General features: G+C 47.0%; 1 long non-coding RNA gene across 2 annotated transcripts; it reads right to left on the minus strand.

The window, feature by feature from the left end:
• Positions 1 to 283: 283 nt before the first annotated feature.
• LOC143443931 (uncharacterized) lies at positions 284 to 5654 on the minus strand. Of its 2 annotated transcripts, none has more exons than XR_013113380.1 (3): positions 5393 to 5654; positions 2597 to 2699; positions 284 to 2001 (listed from the first exon to the last, which is right to left on the minus strand). It is a non-coding gene; the product is annotated as an uncharacterized LOC143443931 (long non-coding RNA). The 2 variants fall into 2 exon arrangements; XR_013113381.1 differs by having other exon boundaries at positions 284 to 1956; positions 5393 to 5653.
• Between the last annotated feature and the right edge of the window lie 5660 nt (positions 5655 to 11314).

Consider the following 11314-nt stretch of genomic DNA (forward strand, 5'->3'; position numbering starts at 1 on the left):
GTGTTTCCACTCACTGCCACCCACCCTTTGGAGAGTTTACCGTTCTTTGTCTCTTTCTTGTCTTGTCTCCCACTCCCACTCCCATCCTCCCTCACGTGCTCTCTGCCTGCTGTGGGAAGCCATCGCCAATCATCTCCAGCTTGGGCTGGAGAGATGGCTCAGGGGTTAAGAGCACTGGTTGCTCTTCCAGAGGTCATGAGTTCAATTCCCAGCAACGATATGGTGGCTCACAATCATCTGTAACTGGATTCAATGCCTTCTTCACATAAAATAAATAAATAAATCTTAAAAAAAAAATCATCTCCAGCTTGTGGTCTGTGTTATTCAAACACCACTCAGGTTCATCTCTTCGGTCACGCAGTGCTCACAAAGACAGTGCCCCCACAACCAAGTCTCACCTAATTCAGCCTCCTGTGACAACATTACTACCCACCCGTGGCCCCTCTACTTATGGGTTTTACGGGAATGTCCAGAACCTGTAACAGTCCAATGCCTCCAGTCTTTGCTGACCTAGCTTAGCCAGGTACAAGTGCCAGAGCCTGGAAGAAAAGGGGAACCATGTCTTTAATAAATAAATTCAAGGGGAGAACCCTCTGTGGATAAAGCTCATGCCATAAGATGCCGAAGGCTGGTGAACCTCCCGAAGCCAGCGGGCCAGCTAGCCTACATAAACAGTGGTAAAAAAGAGAGAGAGACACACACACCCCTCCAGCAAGGTAGGAAGGAGGAGAGGACTAACGTCTAGGTTGTCCTCTGATCTCTCTCCCCCAACAGGGAAGAAGGGCATTCAGGATATTTCTCACTGTGACTGAACCTGAGACAAATATAGAAAAATGAGTCGCTGAGGAGCGCGGTGCCTGTCGGGAAACGGGGAGGGTCACCTATATCATCTGCCCCTCGTGAGATTGACAAGGCAGCCAAGTGGAGCCAGGCTGAGCCGGTCCCACAAAAGCTGAGGCGATCAAGCGATCATCTACTGAAATCCATCCACCTCCTCTCCAGAGGAGCCCAGGGGACCCACCGCTCTTTGAGACTGAGCACATGGTGCTACAATAGAGACTCCTGGGGTCTCTCCTGCTGGAGGCAAGCCAGACTGTCTAGCCTAAAGGATAGGTGTAATGAGATCTGCGTGCCCACACCTTACCAAGAAAGGGTTGGAGAATGTTTGCCCAGACTGCCCACACTTCCTGGTGTGTCCCCTGCATGCACTGCATGGGAAATAGATACCACTGTAAACCCGCAGCGGCGTGTGAAGCGGAGGTTTTATAATGAGCGTGTGTGGATTTCAGTGGGTTGGTCTACTTTCCTTGTTCACGGCAATAACTAGCAACGAAAAGCAACTGCCTGCACAGGCTGCTCCCAAAACACGTACCTCCACCCCTAAACTGGGAGCAAGGGCTTCCAGAGCCAGAGTCCATCGCCACCACTTCTCAGGGACCACCTTATATACTTATCTGAGAAGCAGAGTGGACGATGTTTTTGTTGTTATTGTGAGGAGATGAATTTCTAGCTGGAGCTAATCATAAACAAGCAATGCTATCATTATTTGTGTGAGTGTGATAGTATCTCTTCCGTGAAGCTCTTCCTCCTGCCTTCCACCCCACACACAAACCTCACTCCTCTGGAACTTTCCCCTCCCAACCCAGAAGTGTCTCAATTGAGTTGCTGTACTCTTTGAGGTACCAGCCCTTCATAGGTGCCGTGCTTTGGGTCAGGCTGCCACATAGGTTCCAGGGTGTCCTCTTCGAACTGGGACCCTTAACCTACAGCCACTTTCTGAAAAGGGCATCATCTCCTTCTTTTCCTCTCATGGGCTGCCATCTCCAAGGAAAAGTGACAATTGGGATCAGCCAATAATGAAGCAGGGCTTGGTCTTGGGATCTTGAGGTCTCTGGGATTCTTGCTCAGGAAGATGGGTCTCGGAGCTGAGTTGGGCTGTTTACTGGCTTGGCGAAACTGTGTAGGATGAGACAGGTCATTCCTGAGGTGATAAGACAATCTCTAAAGAAGAAAAAGAAAAGCTCTACTCTCCATGGCAGAGCAGTTCCAGGGACCCATTAAGCTCCCTTCCCCCTCCCAGCTGCTCGGCCCTCATTAGCATGCAAGCAAGAAGGGCCTCTGGGAGCCACACTTACGATTATCTGGAGCTAAGGGTAATCCCAAAATTCATGAGCACAGGCTCGGGGAATAAAAAGAGATGGAAATGGGACAGGGAGGGGGATGGGACCCCGATTATCGGCCAGGCAGATAAAATCCCCATCCCTGTGAGAAGCTCTTCAGAGATTTTAACTCTCAGAAAACTTTAACAAAGTATCAAGAGCACTAAATAACTTTGGCTCTGTGGGCTATCTCTGTTGATATTTGTCACATTAGAAATTAAAGTGGAGAAATGTTACATTTGTTAATTGACTCTAAAAATAACCAAAATAAAAAAAAACCCACCCTGTTATATGGTAGCATAAATAACTATATATATATATATATATATATATATATATATATATATATATATTTCCCATGGGAGTAAGAATCAATGGGAACAGACACATTGTTTCTTAGTTTGCAAATAAATGTCTTCAGCGTGTGGCTTACTTACTACAGTGTGTGCTTCTGCTATGGTCTCTTGAGGATCCACTGTTACGTAGCTTCTGGAAAATGCTGGTGTGTCTTCTTGAGAGGGTGGGGTTGAAAATTACATCCTAGTATTGAAACGGAAAGAAATTTGACCTCTGAGCCTCCAGAAGTGTTTCAGTGATCCTTGGGGGGTCTTCAAACCATACTTTGTATGTACATGTATGATATACTGGGACCAAACCCAGGGCCTTGTGTATTCTAGACAAGTACTCTACCTGTTTTTTATTTTTAAAGTTTTATGTTTTTCATCTGATGTGTGTAGAGTTCAAGTGTGCATGTAACTTGATAATGACTGAGTGACCCATCCCTGAATTCATGCCCTCAGGGTCCTACCTCCTTCCCCCTGCCCAGTTTGAAAATTCTTCTTGCCCCTCCTTTGCAGGTGGTGATAGAGGAGGGGTGTTGTAAAACATGAGGGGAAGGAGAAAAGGGCAGGCTACTATGGAGCCACGGGGCACAAGTTCCTGCAAATAATGGAAAATTTGGTCTTGGAGTCCACTACCCATGATATTTCTAACTATTCACTGGGCTCCAGACATCTAACCATTGACTGGCTTCTGGCAACTGAGCTGCAGAGGTCTCTCCCTATCTCTCCCTCTCCCCATCTTATCCAGGAGTACACTTAACTTCTCTGGGTCTCAATTTAGTCACATGTAAACCGAGGGAGACTGTGTGCCCCAGAACCAGCTCTGTAAACAGCCTCAACAGAGTCAGTTCTTAAAGGGTGTGGACTGCCAGCCTTGTCCTGGGACCTGGGAAGCTCACTCACAGTTCCCCAAATGTCACACTCAGCTTGGGCCACAGAACCAGAAGGTAGCAAAGGTTTCTGCTCGCTGTCCAAGGATGTGGGTTGAAGGGAGCAGAGTCTTCTGATCGGGCCTGATCGAATTTGTAAACTTGGAATTTTACGACTTAGTGCTTATTCTTTGGTCCCTTTAAATCTCATATTGATTTTTTTTTGAGACAAGATAATAAAGGACCAATCTGACTTCGGTGGCTCTGAAAGAGAAAAGGAGAGATGGATAGAAGGATAGAAGGAAGGGATGTGAACAGGACAGCGGGACAAGAGCAATTTTGAAACTTGCACGTTGGCAAATCTCATGCATGGCATGCTGAATGCCAGGGAGAGGCTCTCTAAAAGTCTTTGGTTGTCACACACGTCGTCACCGAAGTGTTTGCTGCATGTTCTACAGCACAACGTCCTCTATGAATTATCTACTGCATTATCCACTGCATTCCAGAACAAGGACCTCAGAAATGTTCCAGTTCAAAACGCTCTCTCAAGATGAGGCCAGAAGTGTTCAAATTTTGCAAAGGCAAAGAAGAAGCAATATTGATGGTGCAGCATGTCCTGGGGCAGCTGTGTACTTCTCTGCTGTTGTTTCTCTTCTCGAGGCTTGGTCCCTGTATTCCAAGAGTCAGGCAAAAAGCCCCAGATGAAGAGAAGACTCCACATGGACCTTGTGCATCGTCTGCTACAAAGTATAAGAATATTAGCAAAGGTGAAACCAGCAGGACACAAAAGAGCAAAAGAATACATTGAAGAACAATCAGGTCAGGCAAGCAGAGTGAGAGAGAGATGCTTAATGAGGTGGAAGCAAAGTGGGATGGGTGGAGATCCTTCAAGGCTGGAATGAAGCCCACTGGAAAGCCATTGTCTGCCAATCAACCGGCTTCTTGTTGGAGGCTCAAGTCAGTGGACACTGCTGTGAAGACTAGGGGACACTGTCCTCCTCATAGGCCGGAAAGAGCCACTGAATTTGGTGGGTTGTTTTGTTAGTTTGGTTTGTTTTTTTTTTTGGGGGGGGGGAGTGTTGTTTGTTTTTGTTTTTGTGGCTCTAGGTAAGAAAGAAGGCATAAGGGCCACTGAGATGGTTCAGTGATTAAGAGCACTGATTGCTCTTCCAGAGGTCATGAGTTCAAATCCCAGCAACCACATGGTAGCTCACAACCATCTGTAATGAGATCTGATGCCCTCTTATGTCTGAAGACAGCTATGGTGTACTTACATATAATAAATTAAAAAAAAAAATTGGGCCAGAGCAAGCAAGGCTATAATGAGAGGGAGAAGGGAAGACGGACAAAAGAAAGAGAGAAAGAAAGAAAGAAAGGAAGGAAGGAAGGAAGGAAGGAAGGAAGGAAGGAAGGAAGGAAAAAAGGAAGCATAAATAGAGAAACAGATCAAGGAATAGGAGGAATCCTTACTTTTCTACTTTAGTCTGGTTTTGGTTGGTTGGTTTGTTATTGTTGTTTGTTTGTTTTTGGTTTTGTTTTGGGGGTTGTTTGTTTTTCTGGGGCTTCTATCTCTGTGGTTTACTGGGCGATTTAACAGATTTCCAGCCCTAAATTTACCTACATCAAACTTCTGAAGGATCTGTAACAGAAAGCCAGGTGGGGACTGAGGAAGGAGCCACAAGGGTTTTTGTAAATTCCCAGTTCTCCAGGGGCTGACTGTGGTAGTCATTTTTTTTTTTTCTAAATGTTTTCAAACCTCAATTTAACCCAAAGGACAGAGGGGACGTGGGCCAGAGGAGACAGGGTAAAGTTGAGTGTGTGATCTAGTCTAGGTAGGAGCAGGGGTTTGAGTCTTGGTCATTAATAGGAGTCTAGACCAGGACCAAGGCATGCTATGTCACTGCACTGGACTGTTGCTAGGAGACTCCATATTGGAACCAAATCATTCTTTTTGCAAAGGCATTTTGAGCCCAAGTAGAGCCATGATTGCTAGGAATGGAGCCATTTACCCATCAGCACCCACCTCTTATGCACCTGAAGAGTCCTTCGGTGACTGTTATTTGTTACTTAGGAGCAGAGGTGTGTGGGAATAAACTCCGCGGCGGCAGAGCCCCAGGGCGGGTCCCACATACAGGAGAAGGTCCAAGGTTCCAAAGGCTAGAAAACTTGGCGGCGGCAGGCCCCAGAAGACGCGTGGAGTCCATGAGTTTAAAAGTTTATTGTTCATGGTGTGGTAGCTGGGTCTGGATGTGCGCGCCCCCCATCCAAGCCAGAAGGGAGCTGGCTTAAATAGGGAGGGGGAAATGAGGAGGGACTGGGAAGGAATAACTTAATTTAGCCGCGCCCCCGGCCTTTAGGTAACTCATGAATATGGAAATCTCAAGGCGGAGGCCTGTTAGTCACGCCCTCTACCTGTAGCTGTAGTGATGGTGACACAAACCTCTCTGGGAGGAGCTGCTCTGAGCCAAAGGAGTCTGCAAGGTACAGGTTAATGGGGATGTGAGCACGTGTAGAAGCTTGAATTCTGGGGGCGTGGTTGAATACCTGCCGTTTCTCCAATGGGGAGTTGGGGTTCAAAGGCCCATGCCCACCCAAGAATCAAGACATCCTTCCACGGCCCGGCCTGACAGAGGTGAAGCTAAACATTGCCATGGGATGGGAAACAGGCTTCTCTTATACTGCCGTGGAGGTGTGGACTGGTAAGTTCTGGTGACGTGAAGTTGATAGCCACGATACAATGAAGACTTCAAATAGCTGTGTCTCCTTTGTCCCAATAACCACGTTATAATAAAATAGCACTTGGAAGTGAATGTAACGCAGCATCTGAACTCTGGGAAAGCCCTGGTTTCCTTTGGGCTGATTTTTACTTCTGAGGGATGAGTGTCCTTGGGGACATGTAGGGATGTAGCTGTGAGTGGCCCACAGCCCTTCTGCAGTCCAGTGGGGCTGATTCTCATCATTGAGCACAGCACAAGGCTGACTGGCCTTTCTGAGGGGTGACTGGGAGATACAATACCGAAGACGCATGGCTCTTCTGGAGGGACTGGTTCAATTCTAGAAGCCCTCAGGGTGCAGTCAGGATCTCAGAGTCTAACTTGTTTTTCCAAAAGGGAGGGGGGAATGTTCACCAAGGCAGGAGCCTCTAAGACCATCTATATCCTGGCCTTCAGGGTGATGGACAAACAGTATAACTGCCTATGTGGTTCTTATATCATAGCAGAAAATAATTTCAAGGAGGAGCCAACAGGCATCAAACCAACTTCTTGAAAACGAAAAGAAAAATGTTTCACTCTCAGAATCTCCTTTGGCTCTTTCCTTCCCTCATCAGAGAGCAACCAAGGCAGAAGTCCCTAACATGTCCCCTTCTTCACTTGGAAGGAGGCGGGAATAGTGAGGTCATGGGGAAAAAAACAGAGTTCCCTTTCCTGTTGCTGCCTGTTTAGAGCCTGGTTTCAGGAGTATCCTGGAACAAAGCCTCCTTCCCTTTCTGAGGCTCTGAGGTGCTGAATAGCCAGCAGCTCAAAGATCTGAGGTCAATTGTCTTTCTTTTAAAAACAAATTGTTTGCTTTTATGTGCATTGGTGTCTTGCCTGTGTGTATGTCTGTGTGAGGATGTTGAATCTCCTGGAACTAGAGTTACAGGCAGTTGTGAGCCAACCTGTCTGTCCTGTGCTCTTAACTGCTAATCCATTCTCCAGCCCAGTCTCTGGTCACTTGTCGAAGTCCATCTTTAAGAGGCTCTGGGCTAAGACCAAATCCACTCATAGCAGGCAAGCCTTTGAACCAAACCAGCTAACTCCAAGTGCATGGCTGGAGAACACGGTTGGCAGCTGCTATTCTTTTCCCCCAAATCTATGTCTATTTTGTGCCCAACATTGATGGATGTAGGCCAGGTAAGGGCAGTCTAAAGCATGTGCACTGGAGAAAAAAGAGCCATCACAGCAGTAAGCATACCTTCAACGCCGGGCTAACATGCTACCTAAGCTACCTACTCCCCCTGGCCAGGTATATTCAAGGCAGGAAGTGGTCAAGGAGATGAGCCTGGCGGTCGTGGGTCTTTCGTGTGTCGTAGCCAATAAGCTGTGTGTTACGTTCCAGAGAAACTCAGGACAAATGGCCAACTGGGGCATCTATTAGTATATCAAAGTAGTTGCTGGCCAGGCTCTCTCATCATCAGAAGCACCATTACAGAGTCCTGGCTCCTTTCAACGTGCCTCACCCTGTCCTCTCTCCGAGACCTCTCCAGCCTCTGAGTTTCCCTCCCCCCGCCCCCCAGCTTCTCTTTGCTACAGCATCCAGCCATTTCAGCCATGCACTTTCCTGGTCTCTTGTTCTCTTTGCTCTCTTGGTCTTCTTTTGCCTCCCTCTCTCTCCTCTTCCTTTCTTACCTCTGTTCTGCTGGCCATGTTCAGAGGCTGTGGCTGGTGGGACCAGGGCCCTTGACTGAAGACAGGTTTATGAAAACAGAGCCAACCAGGTCCTTCCTTGTATGGATAATCATTTGTTAGTGGGTATATGAGACTTGGGGAATGGAAGGAAGAAGGAATGCCAGGTGAATCCTAAACCCAGTGCCAGGCAAAACGGCAGGGGCAAGGCTGGCCAAGGGAGCCAAGCAAGAAAACCCACATATACGGAAGGTATACTGAGAAAGAGTGAGAGAACCAGAGGTGGAGAGGAAGAAAGACAGGAGAAGAGGAGGAGAAATATGGAGGGACAGAAGAATACGGTGGAAGGCAGAAGAAAGGTGGACTTTCCAACTTCCCTTTGTGCTCCTGAGTGCCTGCCTTGCCTCCCAAGAGTTCATCTCCATCTCTGTGACCAGCTTCCACATCTCCTTGATGAGGTATTTGTCTCCTAACCACTGACTTCTGTATCAGATGTGATCCAGCCCTTGTGCAAGATGGGCAGTTTGAAAGGGTTGGGGTCTGCCACTGGATGAGCTGCACGGCGTGAGACGGGCATTGAGGGACCAAGCCAGATTAGGGGCTAAAACTCAGAAGTATGTGTACACCATGGAAACCCGGGGGGAGGAGTGATTGTCTGAAAAGAGTTGGCAGGGAGCCGGGGGTCGGGAGAGCGAAAGGACAGAAGGGAGAGAGGAGCTGGCCCCATCAAAGAAGGTTTCTGGTGGCACTTGGCAGGGACTTCTGGATCCCATCATTAGAATCTTGGGCCAAAATCTGATGACTTAGGGTGGGTGGGGAGAGATCTGAGGACTTATCCTTAGGTGTTTGTACAGGAAAAGGATATACAACAACAACAGCAGCAGCAGCAGCAGCAGCAGCAGCAGCAGCAGCAACAACAACAACAAAACAAAGCATCTCCAAAGCATCTCTGTGTGTTCAAAAGCCCCTCATACCCTGATTCTTCGTATACTAGAGTAACTATTGCCAAGGTGTTTTCTGTGTGTTGGGCTACTTCAGCTCCCAAGTGCTTCGCAACTCTAACCCCACAAATCACTTCCCTTTTGCAATCAATTCTATTATTTAGAGATTTCATTCTATAGAGATATTTGAACACCAAGCCAGCAAACTCCGAATCACTGCTTCTGGAAAAATATACTAATTATTTTTTTTTACTTCTTTGTGACAAAACAACAGGCACAGACAGCTCCAGAGAGGAAAGGTTTTTTTTTTTTTTTTTTTTTTTTTTAAGCTCACAGCTTCAGAGAGATTTCAGTTTGTCACCACAGAAAAGGCATGGCAACAGGAAGCAGAGAAATGACCAGAAACATGGCTAGACTCTAATGTTCAAAGGCCAGTTCCCAGTGGCACCTCTGTAACCAGGACCCACTTCATAACAATTTTATAACCTCCCAGGACAATACCACCAGCTTCCACCACATCTGTAAACACAGAAACCTGTGGGGGCATTGTCGCTTAAACCATAACATGGAGGCACAGGTTTAGTTTTCTGCACATCTCTGGTCATTATCAAGTCATAACCCTGCTTCTTGCATGTTTCTGCTTAATATCTTATTTATCATAATAAATAACAAATTTATATTATTGACTTATACTGTTGACTTGTGAACATTGAATATACCCGCCTTTAATTAATGCATGCAGTTTTTCATCCAGGCCTATGTTTCTGGGTCTTGCTGTTATTTCTTCTCCTCTGAGCGTCCATCTCAACTCTCCCTCTGCTCTTTCTTTCTTCCTTCCTTTCTTTCTTTCTTTCTTTCTTTTTAAACTATTGGTTTATTTTATGTATAGAAGTACACTGTCTTCAGACACACCAGAAGAGGGTGTTAGATTCTATTATAGATGGTTGTGAGCCACCATGTGGTTGCTGGGAATTGAACTCAGGACCTCTGGAAGAGCAGTCAGTGCTCTTAACCACTGAGCCATTTCTCCAGCTCCCCTCCCTCTGCTCTTAATTGCCTTGATTCCCAGGGACAACCTGTATATTGTTTGAGCTTGGCTCCAGCACTACCTCCTCTGAGTAACTTCTGGAAACCCAGGGAGATCTCAACTCTCTCACAAACTCTTTCTGTACCAGTGCTACAATCTCCATGCATGCTCTGCCCCCCAAACAATGAGAGCCTTTAGGAAGGGTCATTATTGTTAATTCTTGTAATCATAGTGCGGTAGTTTGAATGAGAATGTTCCCTACAGGTTCATACATTTGGATACTTGGACCCCAGCTGATGAAACTGTTTGGGAAAGATTAGGTGGTGACCCCCAGTTGCAGGAGGTGTGTCCCAGTTGGAGGAGGTGTGGTCCAGTTGCTGGATGTCAGGGCAGGCTTTCAGAAGACTGGGACATTTTGAGTTAGCTGTATCTCCTGCTTGTGGTTTGAGCTGCAAGCTCTCTGCTGTCCCTGCCAACATGCTATTGCTCTGTCAGCATGGACTCTAACCCTCCAGGACCACAAGTGATGGTTTCTTCTATAAGTTGCCTTGATCATGTTGTAATAGAAACGTAGAGATAATGTCAGCAAAGTATCTGATGCCCAGTCAAACAAAACTATAAACATCCAGTGCAGATGAAGAAAGCACATTCAGTTACTGCAATCAGCACTGGCTTCAATAGTAACTGGGGACTGTTATCTGATTCTCAGTAAGTTTACCTGTCATGTTTCAGACTTGGTCTTCTCAGAGGCTAGGCTCACAGGAAGGGAAGTGCTTAAGAATGACATGCATTCTTACAGACATGATGGGAACCCTGAAGGAGCATCCATATCTTAGGACCTCAGATGGTCAAGCTGAACTGACATCCCCTCTGAAGACAGAAAGGATGCCCATGTGCCTCGTGCCCTTACAGAGAAATGGAGAGGAATAATGTGCTCACAGTGATGTCATCCCTGCCAGTCGAATGCCTTGACAGACCACAGTTCCCATCAGCGGTGAGAAGTTCTGGAGGGCTTCTTGCCTTGTGGTCAGCACTTGCCAGCTGGATATTCCGATGCCCTGGATGCCTTCTCTGCCCCTAGGCTTCCCCCTCCTGCTACCCAGAACAGTTTGTTGGCTTATGGAAGCACATTGGCCCAGGGCTTAGTGGGGCCTGAATGCTTATTCCTGGCAGCAGAAACTCAAGGACTGCTCCAGTTCCTACATAAAATGATCTGTGCACTCCTGAAGTCCCCTTGGTCTCTGAGACCCCAGACTGTCCTCCTAGGTGGACAAATGGAGTCCCTTTCTATGTGTTCCTGGAAGCTGGCTGGAGAGACACATGTGGCTCTGCTGACTGGTCTCACTTTCAACTTCTCACTAGGAGTCTCAAGTGGGAACTCTCTGAGAACTCTCTGGAAGTCCTCACAATCTTCCAGCTGTTTCCCCTTTCGCCAGTTCCACACTGGCATCTTCTTTGTCTCTTCATCTTTCTCCCCACCCCAAATCCCCAGGCTCTTTGTTTTTTCCAAATCAGTTCTCTGGAACTCTCTCCCAGAAAACGTCTTTTCTGTGTTGTCAGTATTTTCTTTCTCAGCTGAATCTCACCAGCAA

The sequence above is a fragment of the Arvicanthis niloticus genome, chromosome 11 (genome assembly GCF_011762505.2).
Source record: "Arvicanthis niloticus isolate mArvNil1 chromosome 11, mArvNil1.pat.X, whole genome shotgun sequence".
NCBI classification, from domain to species: Eukaryota; Metazoa; Chordata; class Mammalia; order Rodentia; family Muridae; genus Arvicanthis; species Arvicanthis niloticus.